Source organism: Nicotiana tabacum, chromosome 1 (assembly GCF_000715075.1).
Source record: "Nicotiana tabacum cultivar K326 chromosome 1, ASM71507v2, whole genome shotgun sequence".
Lineage (NCBI taxonomy): Eukaryota > Viridiplantae > Streptophyta > Magnoliopsida > Solanales > Solanaceae > Nicotiana > Nicotiana tabacum.
Window position 1 is genome coordinate 3530062 of NC_134080.1, and position 26016 is coordinate 3556077.

The following is a 26016-nucleotide window of genomic DNA, read 5'->3' on the forward strand; positions in this document are numbered from 1 at the left end:
TTAAAATCAATACTTTTTCTCTACCCAACCCATTATCTTCCCACTCATCCCCATTACATTAAATAAACATATCACACCACCCCATTATATTTTGTCCCTCATGCCTAACATAAAATAATACAAGATTCCCCCACTAAATTTTGTCTTGTCCCCCCTTTATATTAAATAACCATATCACAACCCACCCCATTTCATTTTGTCCCCCATGCTTCATATAAACAATTACAAAATGTACAATTCCTAAACTACCCCTCCAACCCTATTGCAAATTACTATTTTACCCCCGAAAGTACTATAAATTACCAAACTACCCATCAACTATAACACATCAATTAATCAAACTTAACCAAAATATAGACAATATGATTAATTTTTAACAATGTTCAAACAACAAATTTCATGAACATGATTTCTTCAACATTTCAACAACAAATCACATGAACACAAATTGAACAACAAAGAACAACTAAAATTTGATTGAACAATATTTTAGCAACAAACAATCCTATTTTCGGATTCAACAACAACAACAAACAAGTATATTTAGATTTCTAAATTCAATAATATTCAACTTAAAATCAACTACTCTAAAAACATTACAACAAACAATTCCTATATTAAACTTAAACAAGATTATGAGACAAATTCAAGAAATAATCATAAATGATAAACAAGAAATCAAACTATACAAAATTCGGATTCAAGAACAATTAAACAAAGTATGGACATGAATTAAATTTATTTTGAACAAAAAACAACATGACAGATTAAAATGATTAAACCAACATACTTCCCTATCACAACTATATTCTTTTAGGCAAATAACAAAACAAAACCTAAGACTCTCTCATTTTACTTTCTCTCAACTTTCGTCGTCTCATGGTGCCTGTGTGGGTTTTCACCAATAAGACTCTTATTTTTACTTTCTTTTCTTGTTTGGACCAGAGTGTTATGAACCATCTTCATTTGCTCGACTCAGCATTTTTCTAAGATTGGTCGAAAGGTCTTTTTGGTATGGGGTTGGAATGGAAAGGTATCAAAAGTTAAACAGTTTTGATATGGGTTTAAAATTACAACTCTTGGAATCTTTTTCTTATTTCCAATACAATTCCTGCCCCAGTTTCTTGACTGGGGTCTCTTGATGTTTCTTTTTGTGCACATTATGCATATCGTGCACCCTATGACCGAGCCGTGAGGCGCCTACGTATCCTTCTTTGAGGAATCAGGTCAAACGTAGTTCACTACAATAATAGTGATTTTCTATTATTAATTTTTTATTTTATTTTATTTATTTATTTAAATATATAGACTCTTTTTTTTTATTTGACTTTCATTGATTCCAAGAGAGGGTAAGAAAGAAATCTTCGAAATAATGCTGAATACAAACATTCAATAATCTTATATCGAAGAGAAATTATGCATAATATCTCTTTACCGCATCAGAATTGATAGCCATGTCTACGCATTTTCCTTCAATATCTGTTAAACATAATGCACCATTGGACAATACTCTGGTTACAATGAATGGTCCTTGCCAATTCGGGGCAAATTTGCCCTTTGCTTCGACCTGATGTGGAAGAATACGTTTCAGCACATGCTGACCCACTTCAAACTTTCGGGGACGCACCTTTTTGTTGTATGCTCTTGCTATTCTTCTTTGATATAATTGGCCATGACATACTGCTGCCAATCGTTTTTCATCATCAAGTTTAATTGTTCCAGTCGGGTTTTGACCCATTCATCATCATCAATCTTAGCGTCGGCGATGATCCGAAGGGAAGGAATTTCAACTTCTGCAGGAATTACTGCCTCAATGCCATATACCAACAAATAAGGAGTTGCTCCTACTGAAGTGCGAACAGTAGTGCGATATCCCAACAACGCAAATGGTAATTTTTCATGCCATTGCCTTGAACTTTCTACCATTTTCCGAAGTATCTTCTTTATGTTTTTGTTGGCTGCCTCGACTGCTCTATTCGCCTTGGGCCGATATGGGGTAGAGTTGCGATGTATAATCTTAAACTGTTGACATACTTCCCTCATCAAGTTACTGTTAAGATTAGCACCGTTATCTGTGATGATCACCTTTGGGATTCCAAATCGACATATGATATTTGAGTGAACAAAATCGACCACAACTTTCTAGGTCACTGATTTGAATGTTTTGGCCTCAACCCATTTGGTAAAATAATCAATGGCTACCAGAATGAACCTGTGCCCATTGGATGCTGCCGGCTCAATTGGTCCAATCACATCCATGCCCCAGGCGACGAAGGGCCATGGTGCCGACATTGTGTGCAACTCGGATGGTGGAGAATGAATCAAATCTCCGTGTATCTGGCATTGATGACACTTGCGCACAAAACTGATACAATCTCGTTCCATGGTAAGCCAATAGTAACCAGCTCGGAGGATTTTCTTGGCCAACACATATCCGCTCATGTGGGGTCCGCAAACTCCCGAATGTACTTCAGACATAACAGCCGTAGCTTGTCGGGCATCTATGCATCTTAATAATCCAAGGTCTGGTGTTCTTTTATACAAAACTCCTCCGCTCAAGAAGAATCCATTTGCCAATCGCCTAATGGTTCTCTTTTGATCCCCTGTGGCTTGTGCTGGATATATCCCCATTCTGATATATTCCTTGATGTCGTGGAACCATGGTTCACCGTCAAATTCTTCCTCAACCATATTGCAGTAGGCATGCTGATCGTGGACTTGAATATGCACTAGATCCACATAAGCTTTGTCTGGATGGTGTAACATTGATGCCAGGGTAGCCAATGCATCGAAAACCTCATTATGGATCCTTGGAATATGTCGGAACTCCACTGATTGAAACTGTTGACAAAGATCATGTAGACATTGTCGGTATGGTATGAGCTTCAAGTCTCGGGTTTCCCATTCTCCTTGAATTTGATGTACCAGAAGATCCGAATCTCCCATGACTAAGATTTCCTGGATACCCATGTCTGCGGCTAGCCTTAACCCCAAAATACAAGCTTCATATTCAGCCATATTATTGGTGCAATAAAATCGTAGTTGAGCCGTAACAGGATAGTGATGCCCTGTTTCAGAAATGATTACAACTCCTATCCCGTCTCCTTTCATGTTAGCGGCCCCATCAAAGAAAAGTTTCCAGCCAGGTTTTTCAATTTGCTTCGTCTCATCGATATGCATTATTTCTTCATCAGGAAAATAGGTTTTCAATGGCTCGTACTCCTCATCGACCGGGTTTTCAGCTAAATGATCGGCCAGTGCTTGGGCTTTCATTGCAGTCCGAGTCACATAGATGATGTCAAATTCTGTGAGCAATATCTGCCACTTTGTAAGTCTTCCCGTTGGCATAGGCTTTCGAAAAATATATTTCAACGGATCCAAACGCGAAATGAGGTAAGTAGTGTAAGACGACAAATAGTGTTTCAACTTTTGAGCTACCCACGTTAGGGCGCAACATGTCTTCTCCAGATGAGTATACTTAACCTCATAAGTTGTGAATTTCTTGCTAAGGTAGTAGATGGCCTGTTCTTTTCTGCCGGTGAGGTCATGTTGCCCCAATACACAACCAAATAAATTTTCCAAGACCGTTAAGTAAAGAATCAGAGGTCTTCCTGGCTCCGGCGGGACCAGCACGGGTGGGTTCGACAGGTATCCTTTTATCTTATCAAATGCCTCTTGACACTCATCGGTCCATTTGACCGCAACATCCTTTTTTACCAATTTGAAAATAGGCTCACAGGTTGTCGTAAGCTGGCAATAAACCTGCTGATGTAATTCAACCTTCCCAACAAACTCATTACTTCAGTTTTGTTCCTTGGAGGTGGCAATTCTTGGATGGCTTTGATTTTTGATGGGTCTAGCTCGATGCCTCGCCGACTGACTATGAATCCCAGCAACTTTCCAGATGGAACTCCAAATGTGCATTTGGTAGGGTTAAGCTTGAGGTTGTACCTGCGAAGTCTTAAGAAGAATTTCCTCAAATCCCCAACGTGGTCGGCCTGATGCTTTGATTTTATGATCACATCGTCCACGTATACCTCAATCTCCTTGTGTATCATATCATGAAATATGTGTTCATTGCTCTCATGTAAGTTGCTCCGGCGTTCTTCAAACCGAATGGCATTACCCGGTAGCAATAAGTTCCCCATGGTGTGATGAATGTCGTCTTTTCTGCATCTTCTTCATCCATTAGAATTTGATGATACCCGGCATAACAATCCACGAAAGATCCTATCTCATGCTTGGCGCAATTATCGATCAAAATATGGATATTGGGTAACGGGAAATTATCCTTTGGACTTGCTTTGTTGAGATTGCGGTAATCGACGCATACTCTAATTTTGCCGTCTTTCTTTGGTACAGGAACGATATTAGCTAACCAAACAGGATATCGAGTAACTCGAATGTTCTTTGCTTCCAACTGTTTGGTGATTTCTTCCTTAATTCTCACACTCATATCAGGCTTGAATTTTCTCAGCCTCTTCTTGACAGGAGGCACCATTGGATCGATAGGCAATTTGTGAACCACTAAATCAGTGCTCAAGCCTGGCATGTCGTCATATGACCATGCAAAAACATCTTTGAATTCTATGAGTGCTTTAATTACCTCTTCTCGGATCCTTGGTTCGAGATGGACACTTATTTTAGTTTCCCGGATATTATTCGTGTCCCTTATGTTGATGTCTTCGGTATCACTTAGGTTAGGTTTGGTTTTTTCCTCAAAGTGAATTAACTCTTTGCTAATCTCTTCAAAAGCCTCATCTTCCTCATATTCTGATTCATAATCACAATATATTTCTTGAATTATTATTTCGGAACCAGATTGATTTTTAAGACTGGGCTGAGGATTCCTCATGCATGCCATATCACTAGAGCCAGCGTAAAAAGAACTGTACAGAAAAAGAAGAAAAGGAAAAGAAAACTATCAGGAATGATAATGAAAAAGGAAACTGTATTTTATTGGATGATGAAAGATAACAAGGTTTGCACACTTCAAACAAACTGTAAGATAAGCATTAGGATTACAACCCTGAGGTAACCCAAACAAACTGAAGGAAAATCAAAAAATAAACTACCAAGACTCCTTTCGAATGGGGAGAGGAGTGGCTTTCCAATTATTAAGCTTTGTTTCTGGCCCAACGAATTGAACTTCTGCGTTGCTACAACCTTCCCCGCTTTCTACCATATTCACGTCGTCAAACAATTTCTCGAATCTTTCAATTAATTCCTCCTCAGGATTGACCAGGGATTTAGGAATTGTTGTTATCGGGCGATTTTTAGCACCGGTCTTGACAAAAGACTTTGATAGATGTGGGACTGGTTTTGGAAGAACCTATGCTTTTTGTTTCAGCTTTCTGGCCTTTGTCACGTCGGTGACAGTGGGTATGAATCCCAAACCAAATGTTCCCCAGTTCTCGGGGAGAGATACTGGTTGTATAATTCCTTGCAAAGATGAGCCCAGACCTTTGCCGGGTATAAAACCATTTTTTAACATTTCATAGGCTACCATGACTGATGCAGAGGTTATCTTTGGATTCAGAATGTACTTCCCCTCTGGAATTTTCTCTACCGACACTATGTCGGACACTTGGTATACCCATGGTCCCTGGTCATTTTCTATTCCCTCGACCGGTACAATGGCACTGTTGTGAGCATTTAAACTTTCTTCCCCATGCACAACTATTTCTTGATGATCCCATTCAAACTTGACCGCCTGGTGTAGTGTTGACGGGACTGCTTTAGCAGCATGAATCCATGGTCGACCCAACAACAGATTATAAGAAATAGTTATGTCCAGTACTTGAAACTCCATCGTGAATTCAACTGGCCCTATTGTCAGTTCCAACACTATGTCGCCAAATGAATCTCTGCTTCCACCGTCAAACCCCCGTACGCAAATGCTATTCTTCTGGATCCTCTCCTCTTTGATTTTCAATTTGCTTAAAGTGGAGAGAGGGCAGATGTTTGCACTTGACCCGTTGTCAACCAATACCCGGGTTACTACGGAGTTTTCACATTTCACGGTGAGGTAAAGAGCTCTATTGTGCTCAGTCCCTTCCACAGGCAATTCATCATCAGAAAATGTAATTCTGTTCGCCTCAAAGATTCTGTTGGCTATTCTTCCCAAATGATTTACAGAGATTTTATCGGGAACGTGAGCCTCATTCAGGATTTTCATCAAAGCCAGACGGTGCTCCTCTGAATGGATCAGTAATGACAATAATGAAATTTGAGCGGGCGTCTTCTTCAGTTGATCCACAACAGAATAGTCATGGAGCTTCATTTTTCTTAAAAACTCTTCCGCTTCTTCTTCCGTCACAGCTCTCTTTATTGGTGTTGGATTATTTTTAGTTTTTCTTAACTCTTTGGGAGTAAAACATCTTCCCGAACGAGTCAAGCCTTGCACCTCACAGACTTCTTGCTTGACTTCTTTTCCCTTGTACATTACAGTCACCCGTTCATAGTTCCATGGAATGGCCTTGTTGTTGATCACTGGTAGCTGGGTTACAGGTTTGATAATAACCCGATCTATACGGGCTCCTTCCACGAATACAATGGGTTTGCTGGCGACCCCTGGTACTATCACTTTCGACCTTTCTTGCTTTGTGGCAACTTTGCTCGAAGACTCCTTCTCGACTACCACAGATGGTTCATCACCATTTCTGTTCTGTTTAGGTACCGACTTCTCCTCTGTTAACTGTTTATCTGGCTTGGCTTCATGAGACCTGATCATCATGACGGTTTGTGACGGCTTCTTTGTCTCCCCATCAACCTGTACTATTTCTATCATATTAGCCTCTTGATGGGCTGGCATTGGATTTCTGTTGATATTGGGAGCTTCGGGGGTTTGAACCTCGATTTTATTAGTATCAATCAGCTCTTGTATTGCATTTTTTAAATGCCAACATTTTTCCGTATCATGGCCTGGTGTACCGGAACAATACTCACAGCTAATGGTGTAGTCCAGATTCTTTGGAGGAGGATTGGGTAGCTTGGATTGTATTGGTCTTAGCATGTCCAGCTGTCTCAGCCTGTGGAACAGACTAGTGTAGGACTCTCCCAATGGAGTGTAGGTTTTCTTTTTCTGCCCCCTTTCACCCCTGAATACTGGACTAGGTCTGAAACCTGGTCCGGAGTGGGCTCGCGGATAAGGGTAGGTACTTGGTATGACAGGAGCACGCCAATTAGCGTGAGCAGGTGGATGATTGTATGCTTGTGCATGGTTGATGGAAAAATGAGGTTCCGAAGGGTGATAGTAGTGTTGAGGTGAATTGTGGTGGTGAGTTGATTGGTGAGGTCGATGTTGATTATAGTAAGGAGGTGAACCTCTGGATCCCGACCAAGTTCCTGAATCAATTACCGCTGCTTCCTCCCTTTTCTTTCTTCCGATTCCTCCTACCCCGCCTGTAAGCACGTGATTTTTGCCCTATATGAGAAATACTCTCAAAAATGCAAAATAAAATGATTTTCCTTGGTGTGCAATTTTGAGTATTTTTGTGATATTTTTGGATAATTATTTGTATTTATCTGTGTTTGCTTATTTGTTAAATTAATAAAAAATATAAAAATATGTCGCATTTTGCATGTAGGATTTAATTCTACAATTGTTAGTAATTAAATTAGTTTTACAAAAATTAAAAATTACAAAAATAGGCATCTTTTGCATTTTTAGCATTTAATGTCGAAATGAACAATTTTATGCTTAATTATTACTTAATTGTGCGTTAATTGTTATTGGGAGTTAATTTGCGCTTTTATAACTTAATTTAGTTCTTAATAATAATTTAAGTACTTTTATAATTTAGTTTTAGAAATTAAAAGAATAAAAATAACAAAAATACAAAGAAAAATCGGATTGGGCCACTTCTTCAAATTTCAACCCCAGGCCCAAATAATTGCCCAATCTTCCCCATGACCCAGTCCACTTCAGACCGGGTCGACCCGGTCCGCCCCATTGACCCGTTAACCCAACACCCCTTCTTCATTTTGTCAAAACACAAAACAAAAAAAACAAAAAAAAAACCCTAAAAACTAAGAAAACATCCGCCCCCACACCCATTTTTGCTCCTTCTTCTCCAAAATCTCAAAGACCCCATCCATGGCTGCCTCGTTACTTCCCTTCCACCTCACGACCAGCTTCTTCTCCTTCACGCCACTGTTGCTCCTTCTGCTTCACCATCCATCGCGACTGCATCTTCGTCGTTCGACGTCAAGCTCGAGTTTGAGCTCGACATCCATGGTTGCCCTCAACCGCACGTCCAAAAGACCAGTTGTTCAAGCTTTTCCTTCTTCGACCTCCATCCCCAGCTGCTATTGTCCGTAGACCTCCCCTACCGCTTCAAGCTCGAGCTGCTTCACCATGAACGACGACAAGCAGTCCGCCATGGCTGCTGTCACTGCCTCGTCAACCAGTCCCTGTTCTGCCGCGTCAACTGCTGCTAGGCTTCAGCATGGCTTCAGTTGCTAATTAGGTTCGAGTTCGTCGTCGTTTGGTTGAGCTTCATCTTCTTCGTCGAAACAGTCCGTATGTATGTTGTTCGATTCGGTTAGTAGATTTTTTGAGTTTTATTTTGTCCGTATTTTGTTTTGATATTTTTCGAATCTAAAAGCGGCAAATGTTTGTTTTGTTCATGTCTATGGTTAGATATTTGATTTTTGGTTTTGTTCATGTTCATATGTTTTGTTAAATTAATTTTCAGATTTCAAAATAGAAGTTTAATTAGTTGTTTTTCATGTTTATTTCATGTTTGTATTATTGTTTATGTAAATATTTGTTAGTCTAATGTTTGTTAGAATCAAATTGAAATTTAATTAATTATCTCTTCAATTTGTCTCATGTTGTTATGTATTTTCCAGAAATTAGTAATGTTGTTTGAATCATGTGAATCCGTCATGTTTTGTTGCTTAAAAATACATTTAATTCATGTTCGTCTTGGTTTGAAGTTTATGTTTAAATCCAGTGATTTAATGTGAGTTTATGTTTGTTTTTGATTGGTTTGATTTAGTTTGAATCATGTATTTTGTTGTTTGTATTGTTGTATCCTTGCTAAATTAACCAGGATTGGTTCCCGATATGGTTAATTTAGTTCCATTAATTTGGAGTTGTGTTGTTCATCGTGTTCATATAATTGTTGTTGAAGATTGTTGAGAAATTGGTCATCTTGACTATATTTTGGTCAAGTTATGATTAATTGATTGTTTAGAGCAGAGGGGTAATTTGGTAAATTGCATTGCATTCGGGGGTAGATTTGTAATTGCAATAAGGTCGGAGGGGTAGTTTGGTAATTGAACATTATTTTGATTCTTTATGTTAAGCATGGGGGACAAAATATAATGGGGGGGTGGTTTTTGATGTACTTGTTTAATATAATGGGGGACAAGACAAATTATAATGGGAGGGAATATTGTACTTATTTAATGTAGGCATGGGGGACAAATTGTAATGGGTTGTGGTGGATGTATTTATTTAATGTAGGCATGGGGGACAAGGTTTAAAGTAAGGAAGACATTTAATAGTGGGGACAAAGCATGCCTTGGGGGAATAATTTGGGGTTGGGAATTCAAGACAAGGTCTTGCTATAAATAAGAGTTATTCTTGACATAAAAAGAACTTGAACATTATTGGGAGGACTTGAAAAGATTGAGAGAAAAAAGAAAACAGATTTTTACACTTGAGAGCGGACAGACTTGAAACATTTTGAGAGTAAAAGAGAAATGCAATTTGAACTTTCACTCGAATAATTTTCGTTTGCTTTTCTCGAGTGTTATTCAAAAATCATTAAACTACTGCATCTTGTGTCGTTTGCTCTTCTGCTTTGACTGTGATTGCACTTTGGTATTGTTGGGTTTTCAATCTGTTACTGGTTATTCTACTGGTTGTTGCTGGTTTTGCAGTGTTGCTGAATCTGCTGTTGCTGTGGTATTATTGCTGCTGACTCCTACTTCTTTTCTTCTTGTACTGCCATTTCCAGGTACACATTTGTACACTCTCGGCTTGAAGCGAAATGAAATATTAATCAGGCGTTGTTCCTGTTGAATCCGAACTGTTTAGATTTGTTGTTTGAATATAATTCTCCTTTCTTTGTATAAAAATGTAGTCGATTTATTAATAAATAATGGGGTTGCATATGTATAACTTCTTCATCTAATAATGTTAGTTGAATTAATCTGTTTTTGATATTATTGTGTATCTATCTCATGTTCTAGCATTAGTAAATAATAGAATATAGAATTAAAGCAGTTTTTCCTTGTACAAACGCGATCGCAATTTTCCGTTCACATTAGTCGTAACTTAATAACTGATAAGTTACGTTTTTCAGCATGTAATTAATTAAGAAATTTTCGTTTGCTTTTAGAGACAAACATAATAGAAGAAATGTAGTCACTGTAGGTTTATCCTTAAAATAAAATGAGACGAGCCTCGCCAAATAAATCACACATCGCTGGGGCCCTCAATAAAATACATAACCATTGACTAGACTTTGGATTTGGCCGTTTAATGAACCTTCACGGCCTCTTCCTAAAATAACAATACGTTAGTCTCTTTAGGACGCGCCTTAATAAACCTTACCTTCTTAAACTCGGGTGCACATTTATGTGACCCAAATCCAAATCTCAACGGAGTCGAAATGTGTCTCTAATCACGGGTACATTGATTGTGACGTGGTTCGAGATGCGTGTCCATGACGTTGCAAATTCCTTTTGAAAAATAAGAATGAGATGAGCCTCACCGAATAAAAATACAAAATTGCGGGGCCCTCAGTAAATACTTACTTTATGATTATTTAGACTTCGGGATGGACCGTTAAGCAAAATTCCACGGCCCTACCCAAAATAATGATACGCTAGTCGCTTTAGGAGCGTATTTAATAATGTTATCTTTCTAAACTCGGGTGCACATTTATGTGACCCAAATCCCAATCTCAACAGAGTTGAAATGTAGCTCTAACCACGGGTACATTGATTGCGACGTGGTTCGAGATGTGTTTCCACGATGTTGCAATTCTTGATAAAAATAACAGTAAATGATAAAAGCGGTTAAAAGATAAAATTTGCACATAAGTTCATATTTGTATAAAAAATCAGATAATCAAGCCGAATATAACAGTTGAGCGACCGTGCTAGAACCACGAAACTCGGGAATGCCTAACACCTTCTCCCGGGTTAACAGAATTCCTTATCCGGATTTCTGGTGAGCAGACTGTAATATGGAGTCATTCTTTTCCTCGATTCGGGATTAAAATTGGTGACTTGGGACACCCTAAATCTCCCAAGTGGCGATTCTGAAATAAATAAACCAATCCCGTTTCGATTGTCCTTTAATTGGAAAAAACTCCCTTGTACCCTATCGGGTACGTAAAAGGGAGGTGTGACACCGCCTTGAATAGCTTGAGTAGTCGCCTTAATAGCCGAAAAGCTCATGATTTTATTTGTTTTGAGGCCTATTTCCACCATACCTCCCATCTTCACTACTTCGTTGAATGATTTTCCTACCGCTGAAACCAAATGGGCATAGTAAGTTGGTTCCAAGGCTTGAAGGAAGTAGTCTACCATTTCACTCTCCTTCATAGGAGGATCCACTCTTGCTGCCTGTTCTCTCCACCGGAAGCCATACTCTCTGAAACTTTCATTGTGTTTTTTCTCAAATTTTGTCAAAGATAGTCGATCTGGGATGATTTCCAGATTGTATTGGAAATGGTATGCAAATGCCTGTGCCAGGTCATCCCAGGTGTACCATCTCCCATGGTCCTGGCGTGTATACCACTCCAAAGCTGATCCGCTTAAACTTTGACTGAAGTAAGCCATCAATAATTCGTCCTTTCCCCCAGCTCCTCGCATCTTGCTGCAGAAACCCCTTAAGTGGGCTACTGGGTCGCCGTGCCCATTGTATAGGTCAAATTTACGCATCTTGAAGCCAACTGGTAATTGTACATTTGGGAACAAGCACAAATCCTTGTATGCTACACTGACTTGCCCACCTAACCCTCGCATGTCTCGAAACGATTGTTCTAGGCTTTTGACCTTCCTGAACATCTCTTCTTGTTCAGCATTTTTGGCTGGCCTGTCAATTTCGGTTGGAAGGTCAAAACGAGGAGTAGTTGAATGGATTACGGAGGCTTTGAGGGTGGGCTCCGGGGGGTAATATTGGTTGTCTTGGGCCTGGAATGTAGGCTCACTAGGAGATTTGTGGAATGTAGCTGTGGGAGGTGTCACAAAGACAAGAGTTGCAGGTGGAGGAAAGTATGGAACTGGTTTAGGAGGGGGAGACTGCGGTGTCTGAGAGGTGGTGCTTCGGTAGTGTTGGTAGATGGGGAAATTTGGGGATAATTCAGTGGTAAGATTATCCTGAGTTTGGGCCATTGATAGAGCAGGGTTAGTTGGGTAAGATGGGGGTGACTGCCCTGTAGACCAGGCCCGGTACATCTCAGCCATTTGTTGCTTGAGTTTAAACATCTCTTCTTTCATTTTCCCAACATCCATCTCCTCTAGCTTAATACCTGTGTCGACATCTGGAATAAACATACTTTCGGGTATCGGTCCTTTTGATCTCGTGTGATAATGATAATATGCCAGTATACTCTTTAGAGAAACTAACTGCTTGAATTCTGGAAATGGACAAACTTGTTAGTTTTGAGAGTTTAACACATATATAATTACACGTTGAGATGCAATGCTCCTAGACAAATAACCCATTTCTATTATGCATTTGCTCGGCTGCTTGCGTCATCCCAGCTTTTCTTGGTCTTTTATTGTTGTTCACTCTTATTTTATTTTATTATATATATTTTTTATTGTGTTGTGGTCGAATCTTACAGAGATTGCCTACGTATCATGCCCCCGCATGAATCAGACCTTGCATAGTTCGGACGTAAGGGAATTGTCAATACTTTTATTTATTTTACAAAGATGGAACAGTCATTACATTTGAAAAACATTATAAAAATGGTTTAAAACTCGACACAAACCCAAATCAAACAAAAGACATAATCAAGACTCATTTTGAAAAATGACACTCATAAATAAAAAGATCATTTTTATTTATTTAACGCTTTTTTTTTCAAGATTTAAAAATATTTTTTGGGAATTTTCTAAAACAACCCATTTTATTCCTCGGCTCTAACAATGATTTCAATTAAGATGGTCAACAAGCAAATCCGAGGCAAATGAATGCACAGGTAGCAAGTAGGATGCATCAGGATAGTCTTTTCATCTTGGGTTCACCTGTCCTAGACAGACCCAACCCCTGTGTTGAGTCTCCAAGGACAAATGTACATGATGCAAATAGACGTTCCTACTAGGGATCCGGTACATGACTGAGTTATTCTAGGTGAAAAACCTGAGGCATATTGTTCTAAACCTGGCTCACCCAAATGGACAGTTTGAGCCGAAGTGGGGGTAACGTACCGGGAGCACGAAAGTCTACCCGGCCTAGTTAATTGTCCCAACTTCGTCTTATTTGGTATGACTTTAACAGAAAGGTGGGCCACGCGCAGGTGTGCACCATAAATTCAGAAGACTCAGAAAGAAGGGGGTTTCGTAGCAGTTGTATATACACAATTCAGATAATATTTAAGCGGTAAAAACATTATTTAGCACATTAGGCATATATCATGTAAGCATCAGATAATAAATAAAGCCAACTATAGCAGTTATTTTAAGATCGAATTCTTAAACCCTGAACCAGTGGTTCTGGATTCTAAATCACACTAATGTCCCCAGCAGAGTCGCCAGAGCTGTCACACCTCCTTTTTCCGCCCCCGCGGGGGGCGTAGAGAGTTTTCTCCAATTAAAGGACAGTCGAAACGGGATTTGTTTATTTTTTTTCAGAGTCGCCACCTGGGAATTTTAAGGCGTCCCAAGTCACCGGTTTTAATCCCTGAATCGAGGAGAATATGACTCTATTTGTTATTCTGCGAACCAGAAATCCTGAGTAAGGAATTCTGTTAATTCGGGAGAAGGTGTTAGGCATTCCCGAATTTCGTGGTTTTAGCACGGACGCTTAACCATTTTTATATTTGGCTTAATTATCTTGATTTGTTAAATACATTTTTTATTTGTTGCCCAATTTTATTACCGCTTTTGTTTAGATTGTTTACAATTATATAAACGAATCACGCGTACGTATATTCGTATTATGTACCTTTTATAAATGTAGAGCATCGTGCCACGCATACGTGTACACAATAGGGTTGATAATATATTTTTTTTTAATATTTTTATTATAAAAATCATATGTTTGAAATCGTGCTTAGAATAAAATTAAGGACGTTTGTCGCTCTTGTATTGATTAAATAGTGAACCGCACATCTCGTGTTTTTATGAAATTAATTTGATATTCTCCAAAAAATCCCTTTTTATTAAATATTTGTTCGAAGCTGCGCGAACGCATAATCTGAATTGCTTTTTTTAGAAATATAATCAGGTCACGCGAACGTATCCCTAATCAAAAAAAAAAATTCTTGATGGTAGTATAAATTTTTTCACAAATTGTTTATTACATCCATATATTTTTTGTGAAAGTCATGGTAAATCACTATTTGAGACGCCTCTAAATTACTCGAAAAGGATTCACAAATTATTGAGTGTTGACCACAAATTATATTTTTTCGCGTATAAATTATATTCCTCCAAGCCATTCGAATTTAAGGAGTAAAAATGAACAACGTGTGATTAATACTACCATTTATAATGAATACAATATTTGACTACCCAAATAAACAACGTGCGAATTACGTATAAACATTGGGAAAGAATTGATGTAAGAAAGGAAATGATATTTTCGAAGAATCTTCATTATTCTATTTGAGGCGAATACTATTTTTTATATTTTTAAAATTGTTATAATCTATAAACCTAATCACCTTCTACATTACTTGCTTTTAATCCAAAGTTGTAATCGTTTGGTTAATTTGTTTACGATGGTAGATAGGCATCAAGTTGATAAAAAAGGGATTATTATACAAATCGATTCAATAAAATTGCATTACATGCAACATAGTTATACGTCTGAACCGTTCATAACATTCTAACATCGTAACGAACTATATCAACTCACCTTTCACATATGGTTATATATATACCCGTTATCATGCCATATATGAACATACAACTTATATCAATCTAAACAAAAATCAGATTTTTGACAAGATATACTAATAATGTAATTTCTTGATACTTCCATTCTACTTTACATTTAGCTAACCATATTACAGGACGTAATTAATGGCCCATTCTATGCCATGTTCCCTACCTTGACAATTCAATCATGACTTCACTTAATGAAAATTCCGAAATAAGTGACATTATTACAACACTTATACGAACTTCAAGAGGTAACAATTATCTTATATTCATCACGTCAAACGTACTACTATATTAATCAACTGAAACAAAACCAAATTTTAAACTAATGAACTTGGACGAATGGAAAATAGAATTATAATTCCCGAACTTTATTTATTTGTCATGTTGAAGCTTTTCATGATAGGAGTTTACAGATATGTACCTGGAAATGAAGGTAGAAGGAGTAAATTTCAGCAGTGACAGCAGCAACAAAATCAGCAGAATATACCAGTGTTCAACAGATTTGATCAACAAAGCAAGACCCGAGGAACCCAGATGCACAGTAACAAGACTTCTTAAAGAATTTCAGATTTTAAAACCAAGCAGTATCAAAAAACAGACCCGGACAGATTCCAAAAAACAATGTTTCATATTTTCCTTTTCCTTTTCTGTTATCGGTTTCAGACTCTATGTGTATATGAGTGCTCTATTTTCTGTTTCTTTTTCTATTTTTTCTTCTTTCTTTTCAGATTTCTATTTCTGCTTCTGTGTGTTTTTCCTCACTTAATTTCTATCCAGATTTTCTCTCTGTCTCTCTCTGTGTATCTCTTAATATCTATATCTGTGTGTATTAAAATCTCGGTCTCCCTCTCTCTCAAAAACTGCCCCTTCTTTATAAACAGATCCCTGTATTTATACAGGTCTGCCCCTTTTCCTTTCAGTGCTGCCCGGACCCCCTTCTTCTTTTAAAAATCAGAAAGTCCCATTAAAATCTGCTTTTACTACTTTAAATCCCATTAAGTGATCTTATCCTGATTTTCAGCATCCCCATTACTCTTTGTTTCCCATTATTACATTAAATTATATCCATTACACTCCACTATCAGCACACTACTATTATCAAATTACCCTCACTGTTTTATTCCTCAAATACCCCTGAAATCCTACTGTAATTACTGTTCTTAATACAAAATCAGAACAGATTCTACACTCTGTTCAAACAGCTATAACCAATCCTATTAACATTATCTAATCAACCTCCTAACACAGTTGTATCTAATCAACCCTTGTAAACTTGAATTCAAACCCAACATCACAATAACATTACACTGAATTCAGCATAACAATTCAAACTGAACTTCAACATTGAACTAAGATCAAACAAACATAGGAGCATTGTCAATATACTGACAATGCCCTGAAACTCAATGTTCAGAAATCAACATACACACATCATTCATCTGACAGACTCATTGAAATATAATCAAGGATGATTTAACTGACGAGTATTAATTAAACTGATTATTTACAACAATTGTCAACAAACAACCGATAAACAGATCATTTCAAACAACATTTTCAGAAACAGGATTCTATAATATAACTACTCGACGAACTTAATCGAGTCGATTACTCTCATTGTAAATAATCACAACCAACAGAAACAGTTTCACATTTTGATCAAGTAAGCGGGTAGGAGACAGAATCACAGAATTAAATAAACAAAAAATATGAAAAATTACACAGGTTACTAAAACACAATACATGTAGGAAACAAAAGAAAAACAGGAAAAATACCTCTGAATCTTTAAATTTACCCGGACTCAGACTCAACTTGGATTCGAACCTTTTTGAGGCTGAACAGACTTTATTCGAAGTATTCTCAATTGAGAATACCTCGATTAAAGTCTCTTAGACCTCAATCCTTCACTTGAATTGGAAAAATTCCACGATTGGAAATTTTTAGGGTTTCAGATTCTTTGATTTAGGGTTCGACCAATTCTAGGCAGATTCGAAGGGAACCAAAGATGACACAAGGGTGAGGGAGGCCTAGGGGTCATTTGGTGTTAGTTTGGAACGAAACTGGGTGAGTTCATGTTTGGCTCGAACCTTCAAAAGAAGATTCGAAGAGCTCTGAGGTGATTCGAGCCAAACCAACACCAGATCCATAGCTAGGGTAGTTAGGGTAAGCTACGGTGTTAATTTGGAGACCATCGAAGGTGGTTGAGTTTTCAGACCAACCTACGATTTAAGATTCGAAGAGTTGGGGCCTGATTTGAAGGAAATTAACCCTGGATCCGTAAAGAGGGGGTTGTGAGGAGTCGAGGGTGTTAAGGTGGTGACCGGCGGCGTTGTTGCCGCCGGGTTTCAGGCAATGGAGAGTTAAGGCAGCTAGGGTTAGGGGTGTGATTCCGGAGAGGATGATGAACAGTAGGGAGGGGGTGTTTAGTTAGGGGGCCGGGGTAGGGATTTGGACTTTATATAGGGGTGGGGTGGATTGATCTCATCCGTTGGATCAATTAAGATGCACGGTTGAGATTATTTCATTTAACCAAACGTTGTCGTTTGGTTAAAGGTTGGGGTCAGACTGGATCGGGGCAGTGGGTCGGGTAAAGGTTACGGGTAAGGGATGTGGGATCTCAGCCGTTGGATGGATTTGATCCAACGGTCCTTGATGAAGCGCGACAAAACGCCGTCGTTTGGTTTGATTAAATTGGACCGGACATGGGGGTTTGGATTGGGCTGAGGGGTTTGATTTGTTTGGGCCTGATTTTGTTTAAGATTTTGGCCCAGATCTGTTTTGCCTCTTTAATTAATTTTCTCAATTTCCAATTTTATTCCTTAATTATTAAAATCCTAATTAAAATTATAAAAACAAAATTACTCTTACAAAATATTAATTACTTTTTAACAAATGTTAACACATAGACAAAACATTAATTACACAATGAAATAATTAATGACCAAAATAAGGTAAATGCATATTTTTTGTGATTTTCTTTTAATTAACTTTTAAATGCATAATTAAATCCTAATTATCATGCAACATGTGTTTTTATTTTATTTTTCATTTTAACAAACAAAGTAGATATTTACGGACATAACACAAATATTTAATAAATGCCACACAAATTCTAAAAATTGCACACTAAGCAAAAATTGTTTTATTATTTTTTTGAATTATTTTGGAGTAATTTTCGTGAGGCAAAAATCACGTACTCACAGTGGCTTTTGGCTTATTTTTGGCTTATAAGCACTTTTAACTTTATCAAACGCGTAAATAAGCCGAAAAGTTCTTATAAGCTAGTTTGATCAGCTTATAAGCTTAGCCAAATACCCTATATATCTTGTTTGGGTGTGAAAACGTGAAGATAAGAGGTTAAACACTATTGTAAAATATTAAAAAGTTTTAAAGCTTTGAATTTGAAAATCATGCTTTACGAAATTGTTATATATTTGGACCGTTGTCACGACCCAAAATCCCTACCTTCGGGATCGTGATGATGCCTAATATTCCACTCGCTAGGCAAACCAACGTTAGAGTAAATATTTTTGCCTTTTTAAACAATTCGAGTAAAAACCAATTAAGCAGAAATAAAACCAGAATAAAGTGTAACGACCATAATATCCTAGTACAACCCCGGACCTGGTGTCAAAAGTGTACGAGCTGCTAGAAGTTCTACAAATAGAGTCTGAAATAAATACAACTTTTTCGAATGACATGAACAGGAAAAAAGGTAAGAGGAAGGGGACTTTAAGGTATGCGGATGTCAGCAGATCTACCTCAAGTCTCCAAATATGATAATCCGAGCTGGTGTACCTCACGTACAGCTAGGAGTCTAGGACCAATACCAAAATTCGCACAAGAAGCGCAGAGTGTAGTATGAGTACAACCGACCACATGTACTCTGTAAGTGTCAAGCCTAACCTTAACAAAATAGTGACGAGGCTAAGGCAGTCACATACAATAACCTGCACACAATATAAAATAAAGACAGGAAAGAAAAATACGGAAACGAATTAAAACAATTAACACCTGAAAGTAACTCTATCTGAAGGAAAACCAGTAAATTGCAGAATACAAATCTTTAGAATCTCGTATGAAAATACCGAAGGCAACCCAACACAATAAGGAATAGAAACACAGACTATCGGGACGCACAACCCGATCCCACTGTACAACACAATCCTCCCTTATTCCGCCATTATAATATCAATTGTTGCAGCGAGCAACCCGATCTCACCATATAATTAGAATCAATATCATAATTCACCCTATTTCACCATATCAATCCACCCTTATTTCACATGTTGCGGCGCTCAACCCGATTCCACCATATCAATATAAATTCACCCTTATTTCGCCATATCAATCCATCCTTATTTCACCTATTGCGGTGTGCAACCCGATCCCACTGTATAGTATAAAATATGAATAAATTAATAAGTGCAGTCAATTTAACAGTTCGAATCACAAGAATTCTCTATGATTAATGGATATGAAGCAAAACCAGAAAGGAAATCTCGTCTCAAATTAAGAATTCACTATTATTAATACTAAAAAGTAACACAAGTCAAATAAATGACAACTAAAGGGTACAAGTAAGTCATTGAAGTCAAGTAGAAGTAAATCATGGATACCATCGTATCTAACCAAAATCGACTCGATAACATTAAAAAATGTTAGGATAACCAATTACAATACGTAAAGTAAAGTTTTTACACCTTTCCCAAAAAGTCAAAAAAAGTCAACCCGATCTCGCTTGGTCAAAACCATAGATTCGAAACAAAACCCATTTACCCATGCACCCCGAGTTCGATTATGTAATTATTTTCGAAATCCAATCCCAAATTGAGGTCTAAATCCCAAATTTGCACCCCCCCAAGTCTTCCCAAATCCCTAGTTTTCTAGCATGAAAGAATAAAGATTAAGGCTTAAAATTAATGGGTGATGTTAGAAATGGAAGAAAATGAGGTAAAGTATGCTAACCTATGAAAAATGATGAATTTTTTCTTCCAAATCGCCTCTAGGCCGAGCTCTAATGGAAAGATGGTGAAAATGGGTGAAGTCCCATTTTTTAAATGTTTAAATGACCAAGCGCCAGGTGTAGATCGCGTTCGCGAGACATCTGACGCGTTCGCGGAGGGCACTGCCCATTTGGCTTACGCGATAGCGACATACTCTACGTGTTCGCGTAGGTTTATCCCACCACACCTCCGCGTTCGCGAGCCTGGGCCCGCGTTCGCGTAACGTAAAACACTAGTCTCCCTTCCTAGGTCCAAAGCCCTACGCGTTCGCGAGAAGAGGGTCGCATTTGCGAAGGATAAGTCCCCCATTGCTTCGCATTCGCGAACCAACTATTGCGTTCGCGACTAAGGAAAACAACCCCAACCCAGTTTACTCTTCGCGATTGCGAGAGTACCTTCGCGATCGCGAAGAAGAAAACACCAGATGAGAACAAAAGTTCAAAACAACCCAGAAATTTCTAAGTTTGAAATACTCATAGCTTATCCGAAACTCACCGGAACCCTGGGGGATCCAAACCAAACATGCACACAAGTCCAAAATATTATACGAACTTTCTCACGTGATCAAAACACCAAAATAACACCTAAAACTATGAATCGGATACCAAAACAAATAAAATTTTCAATAAAACTTAAGAACTTTCGTTTTAATAACCGGACGTCCGAATCATGCCAAATCAACTCTGTTTTGCACCAAATTTTGCATACAAGTTGTAAATACAGTAATGAACTTATATCAAGTTTTGTAACCAAAATCCGGACCTGGTAGAAACAAAGAAAAACTTCGGTCAAACTTGAAATTTCTTTAAACCTTTAAACTTCTAATTTTTAATAAATTGCGATAAATCAAACTAGAGACCTCCGAATTCGATTCCGGGCATACGCCCAAGTCTCAAATCATGATATGGACCCACTGGGATCATTAAAATACATATCGGGTTCGTTTACTCAAAATGTTGACCGAAGTCAACTCAAATGACTTTTAAAGCACGATTTCATATTTTAATCAATTTTTCACATAAAAGCCTTCCGGAAAAAGATACGCAAATTAAGAAAGGTTAAACGGAGATTTTGAGGTTTCGAAACACATAATTAGGGGTTAAAACTCTAGATGACCTATCGAGTCATTAAATTCTCCACCACTAAAACAAACGTTCGTCCTCGAACGAACATAGAAAAATACCTAGACTAGTGAAAAGGTGTGGATATCTACTCCGGATGTCCAACTAGGACTCCCAAGTGGCTGCCTCGATCGGTTGACCTATCCTCTACACTCGAGCTGAATGATAACTCTATACCTCAATTTTCGGACCTACCGGGCTAGAATAGCCACCAGCTCCTCCTCATAAGTCAAATCCTTGTCTAATTGGATTGTGAGCTGAAATCTAACACATGAGATTGTCACGACCCCAACCCCGGTCATGATGGAGCCCAACACACTGCTAGGCAAGCCCGACCATTCAACAACATTATCCCAAATTCTTATTCAGATTATAGATAAATATCACAGAGAATTTACTAAGTCATCACTTTCAAGTGTATAATTAATAATAAAATCTGCGGAAATTCAACTAAAATACCACACCATAGCCCAATAGAATTCGGTGTCACGAATATGAGCCTCTAATACAGAATATCCACCTATTACAAGTCTGTCTAGGAAAAATATGGAATAAAAGATAGAGATAGAGGGGAGAGATCAAGGCTACGAACACCATGCAGCTACCTCAATACTCCCGGATACTGCCTGCTTAGCTAAACAATTCCTCACTTAGCCTGTGGTGTACCTGGATCTGCACGCAAGATGCAGGGAGTAATGTGAGTACTCCAACCCAGTTAGTAATAAATATAAATAAAGGCTGAGAATAATAAATCATGGAAAAATACAAAGTAAACTATAACTGGCAGTTTAGAACAACAAATAGTGAAGCAACAAGTCAATTAAATCAGAGTACCAAATACTGAGACAGGTATAACCGATAAAAACAAATGCATGAGTGCAATGCAATGCATATGATGGTACACTTTACTACCCACTGCGGCGTGCAGCCCAAGCCATCCATTTATTTATCGTTGACGGCGCTCACTGGGGGTGTGTGTAGATTCCGGAGGGGCTCCTACAGCCCAAGCGCAATATCAAGCCATCTCGTGGCATCAAATCTAGGCCCTCGGCCTCATATCAATCTCAGTATAATCACCCAGGCTCTCGGCCTCAATATCAATGTAATCAACCAGGCTCTCGGCCTCAATATCAATGTAATCAACCAGGCTCTCGACCTCAATATCAATATAACACTGCTGCGGCGCGCAGCCCGATCCATGCTCTGCTGCGGCACGCAGCCCGATCCATGCTTAGTCCAGAAATCATAATAAGCCCCTTGGGCATTTGTAAAACAGTAGTTCTCAGCCCAAAATATCATTTAGAAATATCATTTAAGTTTTCAAATCTTAGAAAGATGGCTGAGTTTGCAAAACAGTATTTAAAACCTTAGATTGGGGTCAAATGATATGCAAAATATGCGAAAACAGTGATATCAATCCCTGAAGGATTCAAATAATTGGCAAGAAGCCCAAATGTAACAATTAAATCCAAGTAAGAATGATTCTCAATTTAGTTCAAGTAGAAAACACGGTAAAAACATCTCTCGGGACAGACCAAGTCACAATCCCTAACGGTGCTCTACCTATGGCCGTTATCCGGCGTGCAAGTCACCTCAATATAGCGTTACGATGTGAAATTCCGGGGTTTCAAACCCTCAGGACATCATTTACATCAATTACTCACCTCGAACCGGCTACTTCTTTAGCTCGCGACGCCTTTGCCCCTCGAATTGGCCTCCACGTGCGTCGAATCTATCCAACATCAGAACGAATATGTCATAATATGATAAGGGAACAAAGCCCAATCAAAACAATCGAAAAATACCAAAATTCTCGAATTTAGCAAAAACCCGAGCAAAATACTACTCCACAATGCCTTTTCCTCTCAAATCGACCTCCGAATGCCTCGAATCTAGCCACAATAATTCGATTCAATCAATAAAAATTATAGGAATTAATTCCTTATGGAATTCTACATTTTCCATTAAAAATCCGAAATCGCACTACAAATTCGCTCGTGGGGCCCGCATCTCAGAATCCGGCGAAACTTATAAAATCCGATAACCCATTCTGATACGAGTTCAACCATACCAAAATTATCAAATTCCGACAACAACTCGACCTCCAAATCTTAATTTTTCATTTTTTTGAAGATTTTGCAAAAGTCTTGATTTCTTCCATTTAAATCCGAATTAAACGATGAAAATAACCATGGATTTATGTAATATAAACACTTTCAAGTATAGGACACCTACTTGAGTTGAAATCGTGAAGAACACCTCAAAATCGCCCAAGAACCGAGTTCCAAAAATCCCAAAACGAAAATGAAGAAATCAGCATTTTTGGTCCTTAAGTTTCTGTCCACCCGTCACTAAAAGTCCAGTTTCGTCGCTAAAAGTCGTCACTAAAAGTCCACCAGAGACAGTTTTACCAGCCATATTTAATCGATCATAACTTTCTGTACAAATGTCCGAATGACAAATGGTTTAAATTTTTGGAACCTAGAATACAAGGGCTACAATTTTTATGTTTTATACATTTTTCGATTCCATATATATTTAGAGATATAAGCTTCCCAATTAGCCTCCTCGCATCAGAAATTTCTGGGAAATTTCTAAAACAACTTTACTTACCCTTATTCAATCGATCATAACTTTCTATACAGATATCCAAATGACAAATGGTTTATATTTCTGGAAACTAGAATACAAGGGCTACAACTTTCATGTTTTATACATTTTCCGATTCCTTATAGATTACGAGATATAAGCTTCCAAATTATGCTCCTCGCATCAAAATTTTCGAACCTTGTTGTCAAAAATCCAGCAAGTTAAATTGGCCTAAAAAATGGCCCGAAACCATTCCGAAACTCACCCGAGCCCCTCGAGACTCTAACAAGTATGCCAACATGTCTTAAAACATCATCCAAACTTGCTCCAATCATCAAAACACCTCAACTAACACTAAAATCAACGAATTCAAGCCTAAGTTCTTTTAAAACTTCCAAAACACGCATTCGATCAAAAACCCAACCAAACCATGTCCGAATGACCTGAAATTTTGCAAACACATCACAAATGACATAACGAAGCTACAGAAACTCTCGGAATTCCATTCCGACCCTCGTATCAAAATCTCACCTATCAACCGGAATTCGCCAAAATACTAACTTTGCCAATTCAAGGCTAATTCTACACCGGACCTCCAAAATTACTTCCGATCACATTCCTAAGTCACAAATCATCTCCTGGAGCTAACCGAACCGTCTAAATTCACATCCGAGCCCTCTAACTCATAAGTCAATGTCCGGTTGACTTTTTCAACTTAAGCCTTCTTAAAAGAGACTAAGTGTCTCAATTCCTTTCAAAACCTTTCCGAATCAACTCGTTCACACCCAAAACTGATAATGAAGCATAAAAAAATAGGAAATGGGGAAAACGGGGCGGTTACTCACGAGACGACGGGTCGGGTCGTCACATCCTTCCCAACTTAAACAAACGCTCGTCCTCGAGCGTACCTAGAGTTGTCCTAGAAGCCAACCTATAGCTGAACGACTTTACCAAGAATATACCCGTGGGTGATCCCATACTACCCTATCTCGCATAGGTCCGATAACACAACATAGCTGAAATTTCACAATTCATCTAGTCCATAAACCATAGAACCACACTGCACCTTCCGAAATCATACACAAGATTAGAACTTCACAGCCATACTTAGAATAAGCCCGAACCAGCTGTAATAACCCATACCTGCAACATCAGGTGCAATTATCTGATATACCACATAACTCAAACACTCAAAACGATAATTTATATTCACAGTAGCTGCACATAATAATCGAATATCGATAGGAAACCTCTTAACAACTAAAGCCTCATTCCAACACTTTCACATACTGCCAATGATAAAGGAAACGCGCAATAAATCATAACTATTTCCTATGTCAACCATTCATGAAGTCATTTTTCTCTTGATAATTACCATAGCAAATTTTGAACTGAACCTCAATATTTACCCATCACACATACTGAAATCGAATCCGTTCGCATTCATTAATGATTTCAACGATCTCTTCTGACCAAACACACTACTCAGGTGACATGACACATTAATACATGCTTAAGCCACAACTTGCATAATACGTGCACCAATAAGAAACGGTCCGAACATACTCAAATCATGAAAATGACTCAACTGAGAGAGTTGTACCTAAAACTCACCAGTACTACCACAACACAAGGCTGAGACCCTGTCTCACATCATAGAAACAAGACACACAAATTTGACCCGCAATGTCATGTTTACACACAACTTTGCTGCAACACGCGTTCCTATCCAAATACTACTCCACAGGAAACACCTCAAGTCACTAGGCTTGAAATCGACAACCATGCTCAATTGATGTCTGGAGCCAAAGCAAATCATTACACCCATGGTGAAACAAATAACACACACCACGCAAACTTGATAGAACATAACTGGTACGTTATTCACCGAGCAACACCAAATTACTCATCCCGCTCGACTTCCACTACTACAACTCCTATCGGAGCCAGACGATCCGGTGCCCGACACCAAATTAATACCGAAATCAACAACCTCTCCCGGCGACATGCCTAGCCATATGAAACTCATCTGAAAAGTCCCCCAACACCGGAACTGAATTAATGATAGCAACCTTTGCACTGACATCCATCACGAATGCCCAATTAAGAAAGCAATCCTTCTCAACCGTCCGCTGATCCTTTGAAATACAAACCACTCTGCTAGAACATAATCCAATGCACTTCATCACTCAACCCGTGGCATTTTCGGTATTGC